Source organism: Sturnus vulgaris, chromosome 5 (genome assembly GCF_052056855.1).
Source record: "Sturnus vulgaris isolate bStuVul1 chromosome 5, bStuVul1.hap1, whole genome shotgun sequence".
Taxonomy (NCBI): Eukaryota; Metazoa; Chordata; class Aves; order Passeriformes; family Sturnidae; genus Sturnus; species Sturnus vulgaris.
The window spans coordinates 54,846,567-54,874,227 of record NC_142247.1 but is presented as its reverse complement, the minus strand read 5'-3'; the positions used below and the strand labels follow the sequence as shown (position 1 = coordinate 54,874,227).

The 27,661-nt window shown below is 40.7% G+C and overlaps 1 protein-coding gene and 1 long non-coding RNA gene across 3 annotated transcripts in view; one reads left to right on the top strand and one right to left on the bottom strand.

Annotated features, from left to right (window-relative positions):
• The window catches only part of PLXNB2 (plexin B2), a 252,026-nt gene that overhangs the window by 195,496 nt on the left and 28,869 nt on the right, over nucleotides 1-27,661 (bottom strand). The gene's annotated exons all lie outside the window — the stretch shown is intronic.
• On the top strand, nucleotides 8,655-26,528 carry LOC148223720 (uncharacterized). The gene is made up of 3 exons (XR_015804040.1): nucleotides 8,655-8,827; nucleotides 9,799-9,928; nucleotides 23,422-26,528. It is a non-coding gene; the product is annotated as an uncharacterized LOC148223720 (long non-coding RNA).

Below are 27,661 nucleotides of genomic sequence, written 5' to 3'. Positions count from 1 at the left end.
TCAGGGCCAACAAACCCCTGGCAAACATGAAGCCAGTGTTTGACTGGATCCTGCTGAATAATCTGTCTAAGGAGAATGTGCAGGGCCTTGCTATGGGAGTGGCTTGAGGGAGGGAGCTCTACAAAAGCCCAGATGTAGTGAACAGCTGGAGGATCCAGCTCAGTTAGAGCTTACAATTTTGTTTCCAACTTGAGCTGGATCAAAATCAAGTCGTTTGTCAGCAAAATGCAAACCACTGTCTCACCACATTTGTGGGCACACAAATAGCCACACACTGTTCCCGTGCCTTCCTCCAAAGTGTTGCACAGGGCTTTTTAACCTATGCAGGGCCAAGTAAGTCTTCTCCCCTCTCCCCACCAGCTTCACAAGAGCTAATGTGGGAGGACTGCCTCAAACATGAAACCTCAGGGGAAGGGCTGCACTTCCAGTGGGCAGTTGGACCGTGTGATTTTGGGTAATGCCATCTCCTATGCTCAAATGATCACATCAACCCACCAAAGGGGGCCCACTGGCTTTTAAAACGGTTCCCAAAATCTTCTCAAAGGGCTTTTTGGAACACAAAAACACCTGAAGAATAATCCTACATGTTGTTCTAGATTATTACTTCCTTTTGTGAGTCTTAAATAAACCTAAAAGTTATTTATTTATCTTCCAAATTGCTATGGGGATAGAAGGCTTCTGTCATCCAGACTTTGAAAATTAGTGGTACGATGGATAAATTAAACAGGTATGAAGTTTTAAAAGCAATTTTTTTTAAAAAAAGCAGGTATTTTGATACATTAAAACTTAGTAGCTCTTTTCAAAACATTGAGTTTCATAATCAAAACCTTCTTAGAATTTTCATTTAAAAAATGAAATCGCTGATCCAACAAACCATAACAGCTGCAAATTGGGTCTGGAAATAAATACTTATGCATAAAAACCTACTTATTAATATTTTGATGAGGCTGAGACACACATTTGAATGAAGAAAAGCAACTCCACAAATTAAAAAATCACCCAATATCAACAGAAAAACCTACTGACTTTCATGCGAGAATACTCAACTGGCTTAAAAAGTTATCTTGAAGGTGGCCATTAATGGCAAAAGTGACTTTCCAAATTGGATAACTTGGTTTTTTTTTTGGAAAAAGATTCCAGGAAAGGTATCACTATACCCCATAGCAAAAACACACACACAAAAAAAACGTTCTCTACAGTTTTTTATACTCTTGAAATTGAGATGTTGACTGCACCAAACCTGTTAATAGGATGCCTGGAGACATGAAAGCAAGAAATATTTTCTCACTGTTGTCAGGACCAGCCTTTTAAAACACTATTTATGAAAAGTCAAGCTTGCCTACCCAGTAGGGTTCTCCTCTCAGGATCCCTCCAGCCCAGCACAGCCCCCTTTGCTGGAGAGCTACACCACATCCTCCTCTCCCAACGAGACTGGTAAAACACTATGCCACAGGGAATCCTCAGGAATTAATTTCCTTTCCTTCTTCTACAAGACGCCCAGGGCTGTTATGCACTTCAGCCTTCCCACCTCAATTAGCAGGTTCTGGATCTGCAGCAGTGGCTGGAAATAGCACTGTGGCAAATGAGCAGCCACAGCCCAGAGGCAAGTGCAGCACCATGGGGCACTGGGCACCCACCTAAGGGGGCTGAGGGAGGAAGAGAGTAGAGGGCAAACAGGAGATAAGCAGGGTCTTCAGGGTCTTGCAAAAGCAAGAGCCCAAGCTATGAAGCTACAATGTGAAGGAGGGAAGTTGTGTGGTGGATGTAGACTCCCAAGCAGCTGGCAGCTTGGGACTTCTGGGGCAGGACAGAGACTCTTTCTCTGCCCTCAGGTCTGAAGGGACAAGACTGGTTCTGTGATAGAATAGCCAGGGATGAGGAGCAAACTCCATGAAGTGGGGTTTCAAGGTCCACAAGGCCTTAATTAAGTATGAACACCATAAAGAAGGGCTGGATAACAGTGGCTAGAGATTCCCTTCTGTAAGGCTCAAATGCACTCATCTACTGATGCAAGATGCTTTAATGGAAAATAGTTTATTAGTTGGATGCCAAATTTGGGATGATGAAAAGCTGAAGCTCACTGTCACACAGCTACAGCTATCACCTCTTGTTGCTCATCCATGTAGGCAGTGGTGATACTGCCATGTTAGACCTGGAACTGAAGAATCACAGAGCTCTACAGGTAAAGGCTGGAATCTAAGCAATGCTCTCCTTGATCCTAAATGCAAAAGGAAAGAGCGCAGGGAGGAGTGCATAATTCCTGCCAATACATGTCTGGCTGCATCATGACTGGTATCTCAGGCAGAGATGTGGCTTTTATGACCACGGAGCTCTCTGGAGTGATTAAAACTATGAGAGAGATCCACCTAGGAAAACAGAACAATCTAGAATTGTTGCCCTTTACATGAAAGGAACACTCAAATGTGTGGAGCTCATTTATGGGATGGACAATAGCCTGGGTGAATGCATGTGGGCTGGCATTAAAAGAAAGATCAATGAGGGTGGCACTGTGATGAGAGGTTATTGCAGACCACACAGTCAAGAAGTTGATGAAGTCTTCTGTAAACAACTCTAGGAAGTCTCCAGACCACAGACCCTAGTTCTCAAGGGAGACTTCAACCTCTCTCAACTCGAAGAGGGAAAGGCAGCCCAAAACAGATTTCTGGAAGGTGTCAGGGACAACAGCTTAGCAGAAATGCTAGATGGGCCACAAGGGATGACACTCTCATGGTGGTTCTTAAGGTTATTGTGGTACGTCTTAGTGAGATGAATTAGTATCCAGTAATATGCATATATTTTAAAAATATCAAATATATATATTCACACAGACATGGTTAGATCTACAACACTACATTTCACATACATACAACTCACTTCTTGCCTTCAAATATCTTCCATGTGTATTCCAGAAATGTGGTTTAAATTATATGCATGAGTGCACACAGATAGTAAGAGCTTCTTAAACTGAATGTAAAATCCTGGTACTTTCTTTTTAAAAAAGCTGCCATCTTATCTTCCAGTTATCTATTTCAAGGCCAACAAATCAGACCATATCACATAGCTAAAGGAAAACCTCTATTCAATATTTAGTTATGTAACCTCAGTATGTAACCATACTGAGTACTGAGTAACCAGTCATTAGTGCAAGCATTACTTTAAAATGAGAGAAGGTCACAAATAGCAAACAAACGACATCTTTTGTAACATATTGAGCTCTCATTGTTAGAAAACACAGCTGTTAAACATTACCTGAAGTAACTTAGCTATGGAACTCAAGCAGTTTAAATTAGCTAAGTCCTCAAATAGACTGGAACACCCTCTAATCATGACATGGAGTATCAGAGGGTTCTCAGGACTGGTAATCTACATAATTTCCCACTCGTAGTCAAGAAACTCAGACCTTATTTGAAGTAGCTTTTATTATTATTGGCATTTCTTTAAAAGAATACCTTTCTGCCAACAGGCATAAGAAAACCATAGCTAATGTTTTCATATGTAAAGCCAAATACACATGTTCATTGGACAGCAACTGCCTCTCTTTTGAGGTATCTTCACAAACTAGAGTGACTTGCCTGTGGAGAACAAGGCATGAAACAGATCCAAAGCACACAATCATGTGCAGCATCAGCAGCTACCTGGTGGGAACAGCGCAGACCCTGCAATTGGAGCCTTGTAAACTGGCAGTTCAGGCAATGCATCTTCAACAGCTGTACCAAACCGCCAGAAACCATCCACACTGCACTCTCTGCAGGCCTGCTACCTCTTTCTTTTAAGCAGTTCCTAAGAAAAGCCAGCATGTTATCAGGAGCTTTAATTTCACTGTAGTAATGTCCAGGTTTGCACTAGAAACTTTGATGGTGTCAAAAGGCAATAAGAGATTGCATGATCAGACAGACAATGCTGGAACAGACAAGGCTGTTTCCCACTCTGCTTTCTCAACACAAATTTCAAATACTGGAATTCCATGGATATTATTAAGTACACATCAGACTGAACTTCCCGAGTTCCACTACCTAAAACCCCATCCAAAAGCCAGGCACTGGATGACAGAAGGTCTCATTTCAAATAATTTTTTGTGGAGACCAAACCTATGCTGATCTCAACTTCAAAGGCTATACATTATTTTGATAGAAAACGAAAGTCCAGAGACAATACCAAAATTCAACCTTCTGAATTGTTTCTCCAAAATGAAGAGATTTATTGGTTGACTATAATGCAAGAGATGAAGTAGATCTGAGAACAGCCAGAAGAACATACCAGAATTGAATTCATTCTGGATTTACTTGGGAGAGAAAAAAAATACTTGAAGAGCTCATGATCATTTTCACTTGAGCTATTTGGGAGATATGTGTATTGCAGTGGGGGTCCATTTTTCTACTTTTGGGAGAGCATCAGTGAAAGTTCCACCACATTCTTGGTAAATACCACCATGAATCAAGGAAGGAACAGCAGTTTCTGCTTGAAAGCCTGCAGTTTCACTTTTCAATGGTTTTTTTTTTTTTTTTTTCCATTGTTGGTGAGTCTGAAGGCGGGCTCCAAGGAAAATGAAGAAATGAAATTTTTTTTCAAAATAGACAGACACCTTTGAAAGCAAGAGAGGCAAATTACAGCTAGGGCCCACAGGGAAACTCAACTCCTTCAGCACTAAAGGGAACAATGCGTCTTTATGCAATGGAAACAGATTTCATCAGTCTACTTTGGAGGAGAGCACAGTTATCTCTTACACCATAGCACTGAGAGGACAGGCAGCAGAGCTTTACAGCCTTACTCTATGGAAGGGATCCTCTGAACACAGTGTTGACTGGAGGCATTTTCAGTCTTTACTCCCCTTCCACACCTCTGCTAGAAGTGACCACTCTTGCCATAGCAGTGCTTTTTTGTAGTACTTTAGAGACCCTAGAGCAAAGGCATACAAACAGCTCAACAGACAGATGAGGCTGAAGATGCACAGCAAAGTCCTGGCAGCACTCTCTGCTTACACTGCTGATGTGTCCTTGTTCCACAGCCCATCATCAGCTGCGCTGCATGGAAGCAACTCAACTCATGAAAAGGCTGCCAAAAGTAGGGGGGAAAAAAGCCTAGGCTGGATCAGTTCTGTGAAAACTATTAAACAAGTACAAAGGAAAAAATGTGTCTTTATGGTTTTGTCTCAAACACACAGACAAACATACACAGGACAAAAATTTTGCCTGCCCCACAAAAAAGCAGTTTGAGTTGGTGGTGAACTTTACTGGGGACAGAGAAGTCTGAAAAGCTGAAAATTCTCCCTCTGGTTTTGCTGATGAAGGATACAGAAAGTTGTCAAATTCCTCATTCTGCAAATACCACCACATAGTGGCCTTCCAGCTCATAATACTTCATGAATCAAAGAATCTTTAAAGTTGGGAAAAATCTCTACAATCACCAAGTGTAAGCGTTAACGCAGCACCACCACGTCCACCACTAAACTGTATGGCCAAGAGTTACACCTACATGCCTTTTGAATACCTCCAGGGATGGTGATTTCCCTGGGCAGTCTGTTGCAATACCTCATCACACTTTCAGTGAATAAATCATTCCCAATATCCAATCTAAACCTTCTCTGGTGCAATTTGAGGTAATTTCTTCTCATCCTGGCAATTGTTAACTGACAGAAGAGACTGACAATCCAATTAATTACCTCCTCTTCTGAATCCATATTCATGCATGCCTGTACCATGACAGAAGGGCACTCTAGTCTATAAGAAGACCAACAGATCCTTTTACAACTTTACCCTGACTTAATTCTCTAATGATGACTGCATTTGTTGTTATCCTGAGGTTCTCCAGAAAGCATCAGTTGGATGTTCTGTGGATCAGCTTATCATAGTACCAAGTTCTGTTTTCAGGCACAACCACATGCTTGCTGTACTCCACCCACCAAGGTCTAAACTGAGGTGAGCTCAGTGTTCATCTTCTCTAAAATAATGTGTTCTCTGAACATTCAGAGCACAAATTATGGCAACCAGCTGTGACAAATCCTCTTGGATCCCATAGCCACATACCAGAGCTAAGAATGCACACACCACAACCCTCAGTTTGAAGTACACTCTTCCTTGACTATGTTCTTACCCAAGACCAGGAGAAAAGATTTGCCATAATGCAAGTCACAACTTGTAGCCAGACACCATCTCCCAGCTTCAGTTCCACCAGCTGGAGCAGTGACTGTCTTCCACACAGTGCTTGTCTGAACTCCTGTGGATATTACCAACTTTCAAAGCTCCCAGCAGAGCCATTTGGATGATGCTCCCTCTCTTGCCTGTATCTGCCAAAACCAGCCAGGTGTGTGAAGACCTATTATTCAAACTATCTCTGCTAATTCTGACCAGATGACAGAGTTGTCAGAAGAGGAGCTGTGATCTGCCCAACAGCTCTTGATGTCAACTCTTGTGTCTCTAGAGGATGAGAGAAGAATAAAAGCAAAACTAGATGTTCACATCAATGACCAAGGGGGAGCACCTCTCACCATCAGCTATGGAATGCTGGCAGCACAAGATGTGTTATATCTTCAAGCAATAATGGAAGGGAACAACTGCAAAATCAATGAAGTGCAGGAAAGACCTGAATTGACTGTGTGCTCTGACAGAGCAACTGAGGCATGACACCTTCCCTAGGGCAGCATGAGGAGGCTGTGAAAGAACTTAACCTTATATCAGCTACCTCAGGTAGACCATAAATATATGAGTGGTTGTGGAACCTACCCTTTCAAACTGGAAGAATTGTAGGGGGAAAGCAGTGTGGAGAGGGCACAGGGTAGAGAAAAAGTAGAATTTATTAACTGGAAAAAGGAATAGAAGTTGAGTAGTCCTGTCATAAACAACTTTCCCCCAAAGTCCCCCCAAACTGCTAGGCCAATCCTGTTCTCTCTCCAAATACTTCTATTAAAGCAATGTCCCTAGCCCCCTATAAGAGAAAAACTGCTGGTGCCACAAAATGTGTAAGTAGTGGAGTGGCACGGAAGTGATTAAAAACAGAACAAGTGTATGTACTGGGGGAAAAAGTGTTCACTGCCTACAGCTTGGAGAAGGTCATAAGGGACAATGGCACATAACCAAAAAAATGATAAATGGATTTGGCATCTGTATTAACTTCTTCTCAGTAAAATCCCATGAAGAGTTTTGCTGGCTTTTATTACCATGTGTACACAAATCCAAAACACACATGTTGTGTTGATTTAATCCACAACTACAGTACTTTTATGTGTCCATTTTTGCTCAGTTCTGAGGCCTCATTGCTTCTTCTTTTTTCCTGCAGAAGTAAAAACCTTTTCCCTTTCTTGCAAGAAAACTCTTCCTGCAAAAGAATTCTGTTTACCCAGAAATGGTTCCCAGCCTTTACACTTGCTGAGCAGAAAGTAGTAAGTTCTGTGAAGGATTTAGACTGAGTGAGAGAGTTTTGGGGAGAGAGCACTGCAGTGCTTAGGCTCGTTCCTCACACACCATTACAATGGTCGGTCCACACAGCATAATAAGTGTGTGCAGGGCTCCTCTGCCTCCCTACTCTGTGGTTTCAGTTTCTAAATGGATGACCATAACTATAAATGTATAATGGGTTTGAAAAATAATCTTATCCAGGGCAAATGGAAAACCAAAATCATCAACTTTGAAAAATGAAAGGTTCTACTAAAAATAACTGTGGTATTTCTGGTTTTGCCAAAACCAGTATTTTCAAATAAGCTGGGGACTAATGTATCTCAGTGGCCACTTCCTGAGCTTGAAGACAGATAGCAACAGTCTCCTTCTCCTTACAGTCAAAAACCAGCAGAATGAAATTACTAAGTGCAGAACAATTTAACTGCTCCATGATAAGCTTACCAATGGCACTAACAAGACAGGAAAGAGTCACATCAAATATAGCCACTGTTCTTTTGGAAGACCCATAAAGAACAGCTGAGAAATGGAAGAGGAGGTGACTGGAGAGGCAGAAGGACTGGAAAAGACTGAAGAGGGGACCAGTGTAGCAGAGACCCTTTTTTGAAGCCTCAGGGAAGTACTAGAGGGATGGAGAACTTAAAGCTCCTTAACTCTTAGGAGATTATAGCAACAGAAGAAGCAATAGCTTTCCCCTCTGAGCACTTGGAATATAAGCATATTTTAGGCATCTACTGGCAAGGCAACATTCACAGTGAATAGGCAACATTTAGTTCTCAGACATGGGCCAGGAATGATGGCACAGCATTACTTCCCCAATCATCTGTCTTTTGGGAGAGCCAGTGTGTGTGGCACCCAGCTTCCTCAGAGGCAGGAAAATTGCTGCTTTCCTCCTTCTTTTTTTTTTTTATTTCACTCTATAGTTTTGTTAAACTCAGAAACTGCCAAAACCCCAAGAACTTTCAAAATGGAACTCAGAAGCTTAAGAAAAACAAAGGAAAGGTTCAGCCATGGCTCAACTGTTATGCTAAAGTGAATTTTAGGTAATTTAAAAAAAAATTACTAGCTCCAGAAGCGTGTCAAAAATGAAACCTCATAGCTTGATAGTTGAAGTATGACAGTTTGACTATTAATGCAACAGAAAAAAATAGCTTCCTTAAAGCATTTGTTCCATGGGTCACATGAAAAGAAAGAGCAGGCTGTTTTTTATCAGTAATATTTGGTAGCAAATGTTAAAAAAAGTCAAATACCTAATTATCTTAAGAGAGGAACAGCTGGTATGTTTTAGTGAAGATAAACATCCAGAGCCTATCCTTGCTGTTTGAGAGTTGATCATTTTTCTTCACCAGCTTTTCTGAAATTAGCCATTGCCTTACTCGGGAGCAGAAGAGGAAGCTACTGCTAAGAATGAAGTGATTAATTCCTAAGTTCCAAGAAAGGTAATATTAAATATGCTTATCTATATATTTTTCTGAATTACATATGCATGGAAAGAATAGGAATAATGATGAAACAGTGGGGGGAAGGGAAGGGAAGGGAAGGGAAGGGAAGGGAAGGGAAGGGAAGGGAAGGGAAGGGAAGGGAAGGGAAGGGAAGGGAAGGGAGCTCTATTTTAGTGCTTTTGTTCAGAAAAATGTTAAACAACACAAATTTAAAAAATAAGTCCTGCTAGTAAGATGAGCTGTCACACTTTCTGGAGAAGAGTATAAATGAGCATTTTAAAACAGAAGCCTTTGTAGATACAGATTGTGTTTTCTGCATCAACTGCAACTTTTCCTTTTGTAATTTATACTGTAATTTGAAAATGCCAATTGAAGGGTTAGCAAGCTTCTGCTGTGAAACAAAAACTGGAAGGTGCTTCCACATTTCTCTCTAAACTAGGATGAAGCAAAGAGATGAAAAATATTCTAATTAATGGAATTTCTAAAAAGCCTTCTTTTCAATGAAATTGCACACTGACTTGCTTCTGTGATCAGCTTTACATTCTTGATTGAATATCTCAGCTTGCTTTTTTCCTACTGATCAAAACCACATCCACACAGGTCCCCCACATTCATGCACTAATCTTTCAGATGCCAGTCTTCAGTGCCCATATCGAAGTTGTTTGTATGAGCAGCTCCTGTGCACTACATGGCTTGTGGCTTTTGAAGATGGCTGAGTGAATCTCATTCACGATGTTCCTCTTGGAGGTTATACATGCCTCTCTTACAGGAATGCTAGAACATACTCCATGCTTTCCTGTAATGTCCACCCCAAGTAGCCACTAGTAGGGACCGCGGTGGAAAAGGTCTCCCCTTTACCCCCTCATGCCACAAGCCAGGATCTTGCACATCTGCAGTCTGAGAGCCAAGCAGAGGTCCCTGCCTGCCTTGTCTCCCTTGTTCTTTACACCATCTCCTTCTTTCTGCAGAAGGCTGTCACAGTTTGGTTCACATTCATGCCTCGTGGCTCCTGCTGGAAAGCACAGGGACCAATGAAGAGTGTAATGCAACCAGTAGTGTGAGCAGCTGCTTCCTACCAAGGCCTGCCAGCAGATAGAGGTGGGGAAGCCAAGAATGTGTGTGTATAGAGGCACATATGTTACCACTCTCCTTCCTATTGTCCTCCCTGGCCAGCTAGGTCAGAAGTCAGCAGCAGGGGTGCCAGCAGGGTTTGAATGGGGTACAGCAGGATCAAGGGCTTGGGGCCAAGGGATCTGCAAGAGGCAGCATTTCCTGGCTCCCATGGGGTTCGCCTAGGGACAAGGCATGATGGCCCCCAACAGCATGATGTCTCTTCAAGGGACAAGATTTCTCAACTCTTGAGTTTACAGGCATAGCCTTTATGGGTGAGCCTCTCATTTGAGAAAGCAAAACCTGGCATAGCCCTCTGAAGAGACTGCCAACCTTACAGCTGCTAATTTATGAATTACTAATTCATAAATATAGAGCTTTGGGGAGGTCTCTTTGTCAGAAAAGCAGCACAGACTGTCTCTTTCTGACAAGCAGAAGCAGTACAGCAGGGAGTTAGAGGGGTTATGAGACACACCCGACTCCCTGGTTTCCAGCACTCATATGTGTGGGTTTTAAGTTGTTTTGTTTTTCTTTCTACAGTAATTCAGAGGCACCACTCAGCTGCCTGACCTGCTAGACTTAAGACTACTGCAGCACCTCATGAATATCAATCCTCTCCCACCCTATTCACCTTAATCAAATGAACATCAAAGACTCTCCTAAAGTGCTTGGGAGGGAAAGTTAACATTTACTGTGTATTAAACGTGAACTAGATACACTTCACTTCACCTTTGCTTTTACATACAAGTCAGAAGGTTGAATCATACTGGACAGGACTGACCTAATCAGGTTTTGCACAAGTTATTGAGGTTTCCTAGTTATTCCATTTAAGCCAGACTCTTTAAGAGTCTGGCAGACAAGGCTGCAGGGGAGCCTCAATGTTTCTGAAAATCTCATTAGGCATCTAGCTGTAATCTGAACCCACAGCCTTAGCATACAAATATTTGACCTTTCATTACTAGGCCCATGTTCTGCAGAGGAGATGCTATTGTGAGAGCTCTGCCCTGTCTCCTGTGAACATTCTCAAACAGCAACATTATACCTCCTGAAGTGCTAAGAAACTCCCACACTGCAAGGAGGAGAGAACAACATATAAGATTTAAAGAGGGCTGCTTTCAGCCTCTAGTATCTGGTATTAGATATTCAAGTATTCCGGGTTCAAAAAAAATTTGGACACTTCCTGAAGCTTAGACCCCCTTTATTCAGAATTAACTGCATGTCTCCGTACACAACTGAGATATCTTCTGCACAGCCAGTCCCTCTGCCAGCAGCTCAAGGATCGAGGGAAGGAAGAGAGAAAGAAGCAGGCTGGATTTTTGCCTTGTCTGCCAGACTTCTCTCGAAGACTGAAAACCTAACTTGAAAAGAATGAGAACATTTTTAAGGCAGAATAGAGCAAATGCTAGTCCCCAGCCCTGCAGCAGCAGCAGCTTCTGCTAGGGCAGATGTAGGGATCATAAAACCAAGGGAGGGAAAAAAAGTAAATAAAAATCTTGATTCCTTACATTCTTGATTCCTACAAGGCAGTGTAAGAGCACAATAGGATTCTGAATTGCATATTTGTATTTTTTCATGCTAAAGGCAAATAAACCACCATAGACAATGACTCCTTAACACTCAGGACAGATTATAAGCACAACGTGCTCATCAGTGGAACAACACCCCAACTTTTAACAGTCAGTTTATTTAAAACCTGCAAGCTAGATTTGAGCCTTCTGCACAGAGACGTCTAGAATGCCAAGTTGCAACCCAAAGTGACTTTTACTACCAGACTATAAACCCTAGAAAATAGGGCTAAGAGTTCATTATGAAGCTGGTGACAGACTCCTAATTATAGTGGTCCTATCAAGCATGATAAAGGCTAGTTGGTTTTATTATAGTCTCGTCCAAAGACTTGTTGGATGCTGGATTAGCTCATCTTTTCACTCCTGTTGAACTGCCATATGTTTCTTTTTCTCCTTTATGTAGCATTTGGCAGGAGTTATTTGTCAGCATTTAGAAAAAGAAAACATGTCTCCAGAAACTTCATTTCTAGCTCTTTCCATGCAAAGTTTCTTGTTTTACCTGTTAAAACCTTAGAAATTGCGTCTGCATGTCTAAAGCAAAACTAGATAAGAAAAAGTCACTATTGAAACATGAAATATAGACAGTCTTAAACTGTCCTGATCAAAATACTGCAGTATAACATCCCAGTATACTTTAAAGAAACAGATACCTCCATAAAAAGCTGTCTCTTTCTCCCTCCCCTTCCACATCAACTCTGCCCGATTTCATATCCACTTCAAATATCTGCAAGTAAATCAGAGCAAAATGCAGCATTTTACTAACAGATTTGATTATTTATTCATCACTACCATCTACCAGCATTGTTGCAAAGATCCAAGTTACATAGAACAAGTCACAGGAATAAAAACAATATTAATGCAGGGGCTTTTAAAAAAGCCTCCTGTTTGGCAGCTGTAAACCCACTGAATGTCACAAGCTTAGCTAATACACCATAGGAGAAAGGATTTAATTGCTTCTAATTCCAGATATCAGAGAGTTGGGAAGAACTAAGTAGCACCTGTATGGAGACAAACCTGGAAACCAGATCAGTACTGCTGCTGGACAGAAAAGAGAGCTCCAATAGTAATTTCTTGACTTCATAGACTTTGGAGAAAAACTGAAGCCATGCCAGAGCTTCAAAGAGGTAGCCAGAGGAGACGCAGATCATTTCACCTGTGCATCAAAACATGCTCAGAAAAGCTGGGTTAGGTGGCACCATCAGCTTCAAATATGGAGCAGAATTCAGCAACAGATGAGGATTTTACTGCCCCATTGTCATTTGAATCAGACACACTTAGGGATCACTTCCCATTTGTCCTTCCTCCCTCCCTCAGTTACTCTTCAGTAAGAGAACTTCTGCTACAGCAAACAAGGCATTCTTCTGTAGGCATCTCCTGTGAGTGACATAGTCCCCAAACAAATGTCATGAGCTCATCTCCAAACAGAAAGAAACACAAAAAGAAAGTTTATTAGAGTGGAAAAAAGAGAAACGGCCTTGAAAGGCCACAAAAAGTGACCTAGGGGCAAGATAATGAGAACTAATAGAGCACTTGTGTGAAAAGGAAGGTCACCTGTCACAGTTGTTATTCAGCTCTGCTAAGTGGTTTTACTGATGGGTCATTAAAGGATTCTCATCCACCTTCAGCCTCAAAGTGGTTTTATAAAACAGACAATCATGGAAAAAAAACAACAAACAAAATTGCCTTAGGTTTAAAGTGTCTTAGCCTGATATCATTATGCACTGAGAAGTGCATAATGAAGGTATGAATTTTAATTAAATTTTATTTTTAAATTTAAGTGCAGTCTTCCTGCAGCCATGCCTCATCACCAACTGAAAGTTCATGTCTTTGGATAGCTGAACCCCACCATAATCCAGTTTGCCTGAAAATAAGTAGTATAATTGATTTCATGATTCTCTGAGTCCTTTGGTGTAGGCTTTTGGCTGTCCCACCATTTGCAGGTGTAGATATGTAGTAGATAAAGATTAATGCTTGTGTGCCAGCCCAGAGATGCTGAGCCTGCCAATTTTAGGAGCTCTGCAAAACAAGCCATGAGATGCTCCCACAATTTCGATGTAAGTAGGCCAATAGAAAACTGAATGAATAAGGCCATTTTGATGGCTAGGCCACAGCTACTGTAAACAGTGAATTGGCAGCATAGTTAAAAGCAGACGGATTTCCTTGCTTTCCCTTTTTTTTTCCCTTTAGACACTGACACTGGAGGGAGGGACTGAAATTACACCAGCACCTGTAGTAACATGCAGGCATGAGTAGCACTCAACTTCAACAGTGTCTTTACAGAATACCAAAGAGTAACTAAAGAGCCACATGTTACTGATGAAAAACCCTACAATGAACAAGAGCAAAAGCAATTTCAGTGTTGATTGCCTGTAGTGATCTATGATAAATAATCTGATTTCTGCCATTATATCCAGAAAAAAACCAAAAAACTATTGACAAGGACTATTAATAAATTTGATTTTTGTCTTGCATTTTGTAGCTTAACAGACGACAATTACAAGGAATGTATTAAGCTAACTGCTACTGTTAGCATAGCTGCATACACATATATTACCTATAGGGTCCTTTACATATATTATACACACCTTAAAGCTCCCAAAAGCACTCAAAAATTGTCTTGCAGACACTATTGCATTCTGCCCCATTTAAATCTTTCATCCCCCTCCTTTGTGTGGCCCAGGCTCAGTCAAGAGCCATAGGGAAGTTGGGTACAGCGTGTCCCCAGTGTCTGCGCACAGACCCAGGCTCTGGGGACCCAGTAGGGACCAGTTTCCCCTCTCTGAAGACCAGACTTGCACAGCTCGCAGCCATCACCTCTATGGGCAAATTAGCTGCCATGAATTAAAGACCTGCTCGCTGGTGTTAACTGAAATGTTTTGAGAACTTGCACGCCAACCTGTTTTGGTCAATATTCACAGAAAAGGCACAAGCATCTGTGACAGCAATTCTCCATTGTTGCCAAATCCTGCCTCTGAGCTGTTAAAATAAAAGGTCACTTAAATTTAACAGGACTAACAAGGTATTTTCTCAATCCTCCTTCTTGGAAACAGCTGAGTTGCTCTGGCTAAATGCTGTTTTTTCTTTTTAAACAATAATAACAGAATATCCAGCAAGAGGCAGACACCAAATTAAAGAAATCTCAATGCAAGCTGTTAAAAATTGGCAAACTTTTAAGTGGCTGAAATTAGAGTATTATAATGGGAAGTGTCAAACAACCTTGATAATAGGCAGCATTACCAGTCTGCTCTGTAAGTCAAAATTATATTTTATTATAGTGTTAAATATGCCTAAGCTCCATTTACCAGTGCCACCACTGCCAGCCCAAGAGCAGCTGCTGGCCGATGGCAAATTAACAAGTTGTAGTTTTCCTGGTGTAGACAAGAGGGTAGTTGTTTCTGGCTTTCAGCAGTTGGAGCAGGTTCATCTCAGCGGTTTTTATAGAGCTGAGCATGCTGGCATATGGCCATTAACACATTTCTCAGGTGGCTCCCTGCAGCAATAAGGTGGCCTGAACATATGAGAAGTAAGATCAAGTCATGTTTTTCCAGAAGCTGGTATAAATGTAGTCAGCAGGTGATCTTGAAGAAAGTACTACAAAGTACACACATACTGGAGTTTTTGCTATTTTGGAAAACAAATTAAAACTCCATTTGACAGTCAGGAAGCCCAGGGTCTTTACTATATCATAGGATGAGATTTATACGGTCAAGTTCAGAAAGGGGTCTGGGGACATTTCTCCTGAGACAAAGTAAAAAGTGGTCTGCATCTGTATTTCCTTCAGGAGAATGAATGGCCATTACAGAGCCAAACCTTGAAGACCATAATTCTTTTTCCTGCAAAAGATGAGCCATGAGTTCCCAGCCTAAAAGACTGTCACTTTTCAAAAATTCAGAACTTTCTAACAGTCTCCAAGAAGCTCTTCAGAAAATCATGCAAAAGGGCCTTTTTCAAGGTGCCAGAATCACATGATACCAACCAACATTTCAGCATGCAGGACCAGTCTGTAAGAAAGGCTGCTAGTTCTAAGACAGTCTAAAATTGAAACTACAGCTCAGATTGTTCCTATGGACTAAAAAAGAGGGGATAGACACGACATCCCTTCTAGGCTACATGCCCTGGGGAGGCCAGATTTTGGCTATCACAACAACCCTGGAAGTGAACCACTGCCTTGGGTGTGCCAGAGAGCAGATGCCCAGTGCCAGCAGTACAGAGGATAACGCTTCACATGAGGATAGATCAGGAGAGCATGAAAGATAAGTAGCTGCTTGTCAGCACTGGGCACCCACTGGCATCTCTCCCAGACAAGTCACAGCAGGGAGCTGAGGCAGTTGCTGGCACAGCGTCACAGTGACACAAACATGACCATATCCCCTTCTTCTTGTCCCCCAGTTAACTCCCTCAGCCACTTCCACACTTTAATCTTCCCTCCACAAATCAAATGGCCCCTCTTAGGGGCCAAGGTCAAGGCATGGTGATGATCTGGGGCTGTGACACACAAGATCCCAGAGGAACCAGGGCTGGACCACGTCACTCAACCTTCCATTTCTATGCTCCAAATACTTGCGGTCCTCACTGGCACGGAGTTACAAAGATACATTTTTGAATCTTCAAAGCATCCACATATAACAGTAAAGGATCCAGAGAAAGATTCTGCTAGCAGTATATAAAAGCAAAAAGAATAGATTCAAATCAACTGTGCTGCTCAGCACAGCAGTTCAGTCAACTGCGCCTTTCACCCTGGGGATCTCAGGGCGTGCATCCCTGACAGAAACCACTGCAAACACAGGCAGGTGCTGCCCCAAAGGTGGTGAGCATTTTTTCCATCACACTGGCACACAGGGCCAGGGGCCAGTTTCCAATTTCTGGTAGTGCTGGCTCCTTTTTTACCTGGTACATGAACAAGTTGAAATGCAAAGTGGGCACTGGATGTTTTTCAGAGAGATTAAATAATCTTTTGATCTTGACAACAAAGGGCACCATCTTCAGAGGCTGCATGTGCATCTTTTTCTGATGATCAAATCCCTTTGAGGTATCTTGGAAAGGACATGCTCAAAGCACCTCAAGTCTCAGGCTGTTTGGCTAATCTAGATTCCAGAAATCTTGTCTGTATTCAGCAAAAATATTATTTGTTTCTTCAACATCTCTTACAGCCTCTCAGCTACATTTCCCCCGTCTCAGGAGCAAACTCCACTTCTCTGATTCTTTCCATATCTCTTCCAAAAGCAGAATCTTCTGCTAACCAATTCTTGCACCACTGGTCCCAAAGGACCTGCTCAACATCTCTGTGGCTTCAGAGCCACTTGTTGCAGGACTCCTGTTGCCCATGAACATATTATACTCCGAAAAGCATCCAGAACAGCGAAGTTTTTAATTCTGAGACCACGAGGCCCAAAGTGAGAAGCTGCTGAACTCTCAAAGGATGAAATATGGAAGAGTGAGGAGAAGGGAGAAACAAGGTGTTTCTTCACGGGAGGTAATGGAGATGATTAAATATATCGAAGTTGGACTAAAAACCAAGACTCTCTTTCCTTCAAGAAGGAAGGAGTAAAAAATAATTTTTACAAATTGTACCATCATGATAATAGGGCAGAGACTCACTAGACTATTTCTTCTCAGGGACAGAGATGCAGCTGGCTGGATTTCTCTTTTAGATTCCAGGTAACTCTTCCATATACAGTGACTGATGGCTACCATTTAGTTCTGAAATTCTCACTTCTACCCTTCAGAAAACAATCTTATTAGAAAAATAACCGTATGAGGCAGAGAAGCAAAGAATTGCAGTCCTTCTAAATAAAGGCTCTAACAAGTATCAAGTGCTGTGACTGAAGGAGTAGCTGTACACCAAGTCTTTTTAAGCAGCAAACAAGGAATTGCCATGTATGCCTCTGTACACTTCAACGTCTGTCAAAGCTGTGCCCATTCTTGTACTATACATTGGTAATTGGCACCTGAGGCAACGTGGATTTTAAAAAATAGACAAAACAAAATAGTTGTTTATATTTTAAAATAAAATAATAAATCAAATTACTTCAGTTGTCCTGGTCATGCAAGAGCTGACAGCAACAGAAGAAGCACACATCCTCCTTAGGATGACCAGGAGAAAGCCACTTAGGGGAAAGCTTAAGATATCTCAAGACCACAGGAGATATGAAGTTTGTAGGAACCTGTGTCCTAGTTCTGCCTGTCTGCCTATAGCACTGGTATGGATATGGCAGAGCAGTCATTTACAGAAACATCTTGCAGTGCTTCAATATGGAAATATTCCTGGTAACTATGTCAGTCCAAACTAAAAATAAAATATAACTGTTAGTCATTTGATCTCTGTCCAAAAGCCTGGACAATTCATTGCAGGAAGATTCTCTGTGAAGCAAGGACAACAGTAATAATACCAAACAGCTCTTGAAGGTACGACTGCTGAGATGATATTTCTTTCTTATATAACTTTCTCTCCTATAACAGGAGTTTTATATATATACATACCTCAGACTCATGATGTTGATAAGGACTTTTCCTTGCAAACTACTGTTTACTTCAACACTGTCATCAGTGGAGAAGCAACTTGTTGAGGCAGGAAGGTGTAAGAGAAAATGATTGTTCAGCATTCAAGGAAGAGAAATAACTACTCTGTCCCAGTTCTTCCACTAAAGGAGTATACTGCAAATTGAGAGAACTCTTACTTACAAGATAAAAATATGCGTGTTGCCACAGAGTGCTTTCTATTTGAAATGCAGGAAGACTTGAGGTCAAAGTGGGAAAGAGAGGCACATACTTCAATCCTCTGGCTGTTTTAGGGAAAGGCCCAGCTATAGTTCTGTTAAGAAAGACACTGAACAAGGGAGTGAAATAAAATGCTGCAGCAAAATTTTGATGGAGCATACCAGGAATTTTGGGCTGTTTTTCTGCATAAGAAGAGAAAGGAGCAGAGGCAGCACAAGCAGCAGCTCTCATGTTTCCTCCAGCCTGGGGAGAGCATGGCCACCTCCCAGCTTCCTCCTCCCTCCCAAAACCACAAACTCCTTTCCCAGCCTGCAATCTCTCTTCCCACTGCTCTGGCAAATCTTTCTCTTTCCTTTCTTTGCCTTAGCACCAAGTCACAAAGTAAGTTTAAAAAAAACAGAAAAGAGCTGAAAATGTCCATAGAAGGATGTGGGGTTAGGGACATCCTGTGTCATGCTAACAGACCACAAGTGTTTTGTGCAAGAATCACCTTTCTGATATGGTCGGGAAAAATTATTACCATTTTTTAAAAAGATGGATGGATGGATGGATGGATGGATGGATGGATGGATGGATGGATGGATGGATTTTCCTCAGAAAACATTCCACTGTGTTTGTTTTCTCTCCATCATACACATCATTAAATAAAACAGTCACTCAATAGCAGTGCAAAAACATTAAGATTCAAATAAAATGGGAAACAGAACAGTAAAGTAAATATGCAAGAGCAAAAAAATCACAGAGCCAACTGAATTAGCACCACTACTCAGCTTTCTTTATATCTAGCTGAAATCTGTTTCAAGATTGAAAGCATTGAACAAGACTAAGTGATGCTAAGAGCAGGAGGAAAGAATTTCAAAGAACTTGTTTCATAAATATCCCTTAATATTGTACGATATTACCTTAAATTAAGTTGAAGCAAGCCATATCTGTAAGATTAGACTATGGCTGAACTGCAGGTACTAAACCAATAGCAAGCAAATCATGCCACCCTGACTGTGAATAGGTCAGTATTATATTCTCATTAGACACCTTTCAGGAAAAATGGAAACACAAATGTGTTCCTAAAGCTGCCATTAGCACAGCATGAGGTGCTGGATGTATATGATTCAGGTGCCCCAGCTTTAGCAGTGGCTTTCCATTCACCAGCCTTTTGCTGGAAAACCTAAGGCTTTCAGGCACACTGAAATGGAGACTCAGGCACCCTCTCAATCTGCCACAGCAGTATTTCACTTAAGTTTTGGAAGTCAGCAGGTACCATTTTCTGAGAAAGAAGACATTATACAGCATTTTTAGAAGTTAAAATGTTGAACTGTCAGCCCAAATAATTTGCTCCCACAAGTTTATACATGTGAGCCAAGAAGCTACTGAGGTTGAGGTTACATGTCACATTATAAGAATGTTTTAAACAACAAAACATGAAGTATTCTAGCAATATTTAGGGACTGAAAATAAGTTCACTGTGGAAACTGCAGACCACTTAAGACAGTGATCTTGAGCACCTAAATGTTCATAGAAAATAAAGAACATACAAAATTAAGATATAGAATCCTCAGGAAAATAGTCAATATAGCTCTAGGAAAATCAGACCTATATTCCTACCCAGAAAATGTCCCCAGCCTGACAAATTCAGTTAAAGAAGGCACATGATGTCTTTCAGCAAACTAAGCATCGTATAACTAAGCTTTTATAACTAAACAGTTCTATTTAAAAACAGATGCCACACAAGTTAACAAAGCAGGTTAAATAGCTCATAATTCTCAATGATTATCATTCAATCCTTGGTGTACCAGCACCCCTCGTCTTTATAAGAAACAAAAACTGAAGCAAAAATCTTCCAGGAATGTGGAAGTCCTAGTTAAGAAATATAGTGCTGGTATAAATCCATCATTCCCTCAACTTTCCTGTGACCTGAACAAAAGCACAAGTCAAGTTCAAAGATATGATGATGTGGATCATAAGGTACAATAAACTCAATTGAACAGCAGCACTGCTACTGTAACCAAACAAGATCGCACAGAAAACAGACCCAAAATTTAGTTCACAATGTCGGAATATAATTTGGAAGAGAGTAATGTAAAAGATCATTAGGGTCACAGTTGTTTACCTTCTACCACAATCACTCCAGGGAAGTGGAGAGAGAGAGAGCAAACATGATACTCCAACACACACGGCATCAAATCACCATGTTGAAATTGTGAGATATAATTACATCATTTAACATTGGGCTTCCTAAAATGTATCTGTTTCTGACACTGACTGCTTGAATCTAATGTCATTACATTGGTAAGAGCCCAGATGGGAGATATTTGCTCTACTTAGAACTAGACTTGAAGACAGACACTATAGCCAATCCATTTAATTTAGTAGAGAGGGGGTAAAGAGAGGATGATAAAGAGGTAATAAGCATTGTCTGTGTCAGCTTATATATGTTTGGTCATTTTCTTAGAGCTGATTTGATCAGAGAATGCCAATGCACTGGATCGAAGCTGTTCTTAGGAATTTGGCAGATTTTATAAGCACTCCCACACCTCACTGATGAAATAAATCCTTGAGGAAAGATGACTGGCTACTCTCCAGTCAATTTTCTTCACAGAAAAACCAAGGCAAACCAACATTATGGAGACACCTGCATCTGAGCTGACGAAAGAATACAATGTGCCTTTTGAACTCAGAATTAACCACTGCAGACTACTCGATTATTCTTGTTTTTTCTAGTCAGCCTCTCACCTGTCAGACAGGGATCAACTGCTTTCATGGGTCCCCTCTGACCTCCAAAGCAACAAGTGCAGGAACCCGTTTCCATCAAGATCTGACCTCATCCTCTTCCAGGGCCAAACCAAAAGCTCCCTTTTTGGATATACAAGTTTTGCTGCTCTGACATTGCTTCCCTCACAATGTTTACCCATATTCAAGACACACCAGGAAAAATGAAAAGGTGAATTTAGCACAGGAATAATTCAGGACTATTCAGAAACCATTCAACAAACGTGGTAAAGTAATATAGTGCAACTAACTTCTCTAAAGCCATGTTTTTAGCTTCCAAGCTTCATCCTTACTGGAATACGGCACCGAATTTTTAATTATACTGCTATTATGAAGTGGTAATGAGCATTAGCTGATGACTCAGAATAATAATTACTAGGTGGTGCTATCATGAAGGTACATTTTTAGAAGCCAAGCAGGTGTTACTTTCCTGAATGATTCAAAAATAACAAGCAGCCAATCCTCCGGCTAATTGCACACGGAAGCTCTGCACATCTGAAATGCCTTTTTTCATGTCCAAAACAGGTGGAGAAGGAAGTTTTTCCTTAATGCCACTAAGCTGATTGGTTGTCAGTATTCAGAAATAATTCCCCAAGTACAAGGTTTGGCTTTTTCATGATGTGTCAAGCATCTCTCCATTAAAAAGGTTAGGTTGCCTTTTCTTGCACAAAGAAATATTTCATGCTTGCTTCCACCTAAACCTCCCACAGCCCCCAGTTCTGAATGTCAGTCATTTTGCATCAGTGGCAACAGCAGCAATAAATGCTTACTTGTAATTACAGCATATTGGTTTAACATTACAGGGTCTGTAATAAATGAATAAAATAAATATCTAAAAAAACTTAATTAAAAAAAAAAACATTTAAAAGGGGACTATTTTTAAAGTAGCTAAATACACATTTGAAAACAGTCAGTAACCCTGAAAAATTGTGCAGAACAGTCTTATAGCTCTGAATTCTGGTAACTTGTTGGAAAAGGCCTGTTATAAAAGGCTTCCCTTTCCTCCTGAATTGTTCTCCAGATTATCCCACTGCACCATAAATTGAATCATGAGAAGATTTCAATGTCTCCATCTCTAATGAAAAGCCAGCTGACTGGGGATATATCTATGACATTTGTACTACAGAGTATTTCAACATGAGATTGTTTGTGACAGCAATTCAAAAGTACTGAATCTTGCAACTCCCTTCTCTCCTGGGTGCTTCAGTAGTTCTTTTTTCAATCACTTGAAACAGCTATATGATGGAGTTACATGGGACTTGTTATGGGAATGATAGATAGCTGATTAAGTGTGTTTTTTTCAAAAAACACAGCTTTTCCTTTTGCATATCTTAAATCCTCTCCCACAGCACTGCTACTTAAACAATTCAATTAAAATTTTGGGTGATAGCATGCTCTTAATTTCTTTATCAAATTAACCGGTGTACAAAAAAAGGATGATTGGGAAGTCTTTCCCCATGATATGGTGATTTTTCTTTTTTGTAAGGGGCTTGCAGGGAGTTAGTGATAGAGGAAAGAAACAATAAAATCCTGGGCGTGTTGGGCCATCAGTTGTGACATGGGCAGGTGGAGGAATCCTGTCTTTCACTGCAAGCATGCCCACAGTGAGTAATGCCTTCACACCCTGCAGCACGGGATCACACTCACCCCATGGTTATGTCATTTTTAAAGCATCTGGTGGTAATTTAGAAATACAAAACTGAAAACCAGACAGGCACGTACTTGGTAAGTCTACTATTCACAAAAGCAGTCATGCAGTCACAGGTAAAACAAATAAATATTGAGGTTCACCCTTCTTAAATCTGAGCTAGGGAGTTTACCTGTTTACTACCTTGCTTTGAACACCAAGAAAAGAAGAATTATTCACCTGTTACAACCGGCAGTTGAGCAACACAGAAGAGATGTTTGCACGGGTAGACAGATGAGCTTAATTACTTTGGAACTAGCCTCCTGTATGGAAATGCTGTACCCATTTTAGGCCATTAATAAAGCAGATTAGTTTATGTATTATCACTGCAAGCAATCTCCACTACATGTTTAAATTATCACATTAGGCAAGCTGCCCTCCTGGGTGGTATACACCCAGTTAACATGCCACAAAAACAAGGAAAATTTCTGTCTGATCTCCAGATCCCTCATGTGCACACACTGCCTCAGAACTCCTCAGTGGGCTCCTCCACTGGTTCATGCCACCAAACACATGTGTTGGTGCTCAGCTCTGGAACCCCCAGCACAGAACTGCAGAGCTATTTGTTATTGCATGTAGTTTGAAGATAGCAACTATTTATTAAATTAATGGCATTTATTCTCTTGGGCATCACTGGAATATAATGAAGTGAACTCAATGTAGGATGTAATTCAGGAAATGTAACTACATTCATTGAAGACATTTAAATGTTAATCTGTAAAAATGTTTGTTCCTTATTCCATCAGGATTCATTTCCACTTTTTGAGCACTTGAGCCCCGCATCAGACAACACCATCTCCCTTAGAAGGCTGGAAGCAAAAGAAGATGGCACTACTGAGCCTGGGCATTTCAACTGGAGCCCACCTTCATACTCACAATCATCCACAGCCATCCCTTGCCACTCACTGCTGAATGAGCTCAAGACCCTTTTGAAAAACAGCCCAACACATCCACGGTGATTGTGCTAAGCCATTTTGAATTAAGGCCCCTGGTGCCATCTACTTTGATGCACAGCTTTTTGTGCTGTTTAGAAACCTGAGAGCTGTCCTGATAAGACAGAGGAAATATCCTCCAGTCCAGCACACTCCCCTGAGAACAGACTTCATCTCACTTTCTGCAGAGCAGCCCAAACTAGTCATTAGGTTATTTCTGTTTTCAAGGAGACTGAACCCTCCCAGGGGCAATTCAGCTTCCCTGGTTTAGGTGCTTATCTCAGGATTGCATGAATCACCTTCCCTCTCCCCATCCCCTGATGATTGCTTGCTGTAAATAAACGTACAGAGCCAGAAATTAGGTGTCTTGCTGAAGATGGTCAGGGAAAATGAACCACACTTTAACAGTAGCCAGCAGCAGCCACTGAAGACCAGTCATTTTTCCTGTCAGGTATCTTCCCAGATTTCTAAGAAAAATTAGTTTCAGGACCTCCTAAATTGAAAGTTGCATCAAGGCTTTAAAGTTACCGAAGGTCTTATTTTCTATGTATGTGTCTAATGTTTCCTCCATATCACTGACATCTAAAAGCTTTCTCCAGCAATTCCATGATTTAGCTTTCCCTTGAACAGGAGAAAGGGCAGAAGAGGGAACTGGACTTTAGGCCTGCTGTCTGATAATTGTATTGGTCCTAGTCTATACTTTTAAATTACATCATATTTCCTCTCTCATGCCTTTTTTCATGTCAACTGGAGAGTTTTTTTTCTAAGAAAAGGTGCCCCAATTTTCGGGTGAAATGATCAGAACCCTCTAGGGTATCTAAGATTCAAAAATTTATGGATCTATAAAATCACAGGGATAATTATGATTTTGCTCTCTACTCCTCTCCTAGTATTTCTTATTTCTATTTACTGACCACCACTGCACACTGAACTGACATTTACAAAGTATTATCCACTGCACCTCCAATAGTATGTTGAGGTCTTTTAGCCCCTCAGAAAAAAGAGGATTATTTCCTTCTCCCCTTCACGTATTATTTTGCATTCCTTGACACTGAATTTCATTTCTGCCTATTTCCAGCTTTGTGTTGAAAGAGGCTCTGCAAGTAATTTCAGTCAGCTTCAGGTCAGATTATTGTAAATAATCGTGGTATTCTCCACAAGTTCTGTCATCTACCTAAAATCAGATCCTTGCTGAATAGGTTGAACAGCTCCAACAACAGATCTTTGAAGGATTCATCCCAGTAATAGCTGCTATGAAACAAGGATGCTAATCAGATATTCCATTTCTTTGTTTCCTATTTTTAATCACTTAGTACTTTTTTCTTTCATTCCCTGATAACTGCGGTTCTAAAATATTTCTGTGAAATATAGCTCGTACTTTTATTTTCAAAGAGTTTTTTATAAAGTACCAGCCAAATCTGCTGTATCCATATAATAGCTTCCCTCCAAAACTTGCACAGAACCACAAGAAGCAAATTCCCTTTACAGAAGACATGCTGTCTCCTCTCTGGTTCATTATATTTCTGTTATCTACTGCTTCTACTCCTATTCTGATTTCTACAAAACTATGTAATACAGGAGCAAGATTTACTGATAATCTCCCTACAGGACACCCAGAAGCCCTCACTAGACTGGCATATTACTGGTTTATTTAAGCAGACAGCAAACTAGGAGCAGTTCCTTATTTTTCTTCCTCTAGAGCCCTGCATGAACAGCACCTAGCTCCAGTGGCCTTGTTACCAGAAGTTGTTTGGTTTTTTCCTTTCCGTGAGAAGCCTTTTAGAACTGACATTTCAAAAAGCACCAGGCGACTATCAAAGAGACATGTCTGGTCCAGTGAAGGCAGGTCCCTGCAATCTGGCTGCCTTGAAGATACCAACAGCAGTTTTAGCAAAGCTAAGGATCTGTAGCCTAAGAGCAGCAAAGACATGAGAAAAGACAGAGTACAAGGTACAAGGATAAGGGATGAGTCACGCTATTAAAATAACTGACATCTAAGCTTCCCTTCATTTTGGCACCTAATAATGTGTCCTCAGCCCACTCCAACTGGAGGATAGGGGTGTAGGCAGGAGCTCTGCTGTGAATCTACTGCATAAAGGTCCCATCCTTAGCCCCCCAGCTGGGATGCCCTCATACACATTGAGTCAGTCTGCAGCAACACCTTGTTCAATGCGGGTGCATAATTTCCCATGTGCAGTAGGGACTTCCAGTACTGAGGATCCCACACCACTCTAGCAAGGAGAGGAGGAAAGACAAGCTCTTAAACATGGATCTGTCCTCCACTTAGGGTGGTGACAGCTGTAGCTTACGCCCATCAGAAAATGATGAAGGAAGTGATCAGAGTGGAATTTGAGCACATAACCACTATTTGCTTTGGTGAATGGTACTGTAGTTTGTAGTAGTTATGCCAATCCCAAATATTTCCAGAGCAATGACTCAGATTATTTTCTTCCCAAGAAAAAAAAAACAACTGTAAAGCCAAACACACAGGGGGCATCCTTGTTCCTGTCCGTATGGTTTTATTTTCATTGTGTGATTTTTGAGCAGCAATGCACTTCCATTGTTCTTGTCTTTCACTACATTTTTTGAAATATAGGGATTCAACTGAAAGCTGGAATTATTTATAATGTAACTTCAGGGAACTGTGCTTAAAGAAAAAATACCCCATGAAATATTGCAAGATTCATGGAAGAAGTTGTACTTTAGACCATACTTAAGTGATGCAGCAACAGGGGAAATTTAGTATGTGTATCTGCCGGTAGATAATTAAATAGGTTTGCATCTTTCAATCATGTCATTTCATAAATGTACTTGCCAAGCATTGCTCAAGATCACGTTGACCATCCTGGCAAAGAGGCCAGGATTTCCAAGGTTGGATTGGATTTACAGTCCCTCTCAGAAAACTTGTAATTCAGGAAAGCCCAAGTGCTTAGAATTTATTTTATTTTTCTGGAACAAAAAGTCCAAGCAGAATATAGCTTTGCAGTTCCCTTCAATAATTTAAACACTACCAACATAAAATATAAGTACTACAGTTATAGTCTCATATTTAGAATAAATATGATTCAAAAAGCAAGGAAAATTTTTATTACACTCAGATGATTGTTAATTCTTCCATCTTGAAGGAAAAAAAAACAAGTTTAAGAAGCTAAATTAGTAGCGCATAACGTAAATAAACAGATTTTTAAAGCTGTTTGAATTCTTCAAATTCATTTTTGCCAAAAGCCCATTTGGGAGTGACTTCCATCACCACACTATGAGAGCTTCATTAGAAAGGTGTTATAATAATATTCCAGAAAAAGCAGCAGAACAGAGGTTTTCTTTTCCCCCTTGAACAGAGATTGCAACTTTTGACACACAGAGATGATCAGAAAAGACTCCGTCTCCCTACAAAAAGCCTACCTGCACTTTTCTTCTTCAGCTTCATATAGATGTAGAAGACAAAACAGATTACCCCATGAATGAACAAGCAAACTATCTGTCAGTCACACCAGACAATCTCAGTACAAATAAAGGAAGATTACTGGAAAATACATGGTTTGATATGGTGACACAATCACTCTTGTCAAATCACAGTGACTTGCAGGCTACTTTGGGTGCGTTACTTCTCCAAACTTCTTTTTTTCTCGTAACTGTAAATGCTGAACTACATTTTTCTTATGTCCCCAGTACAGGGTGGTTGGAGTGGTTTTCGTATGATTCATAATCAACTGCTTTAAAATCTTATTTTTTCCCCCATGATTTAAGTGAATGTGTCATTGTCACTTGGGAACAAGCAACAAAAAGCATGAACAGGAACATGTTCAGCACAGTGAGCAAGGCCAAATATTTTTGGATCTCCGTCTTGCAGCATAACTAGAATAATTTCAAAGTTTCTCCCATAGACCTTGCTATAAACTCCTACCACTCACTGAGAACTCAGAAGTGGCTGTGCCAATTCAGCCTTTCATTTTAATTAAATCTAAAAATCAAGAGTTATTTAACATTATTTTATACTGCTTAGAGCCAGTAATTGGACTCCATGTGCCTTCTTTCTTTTTTTTTTTCTTTTTTT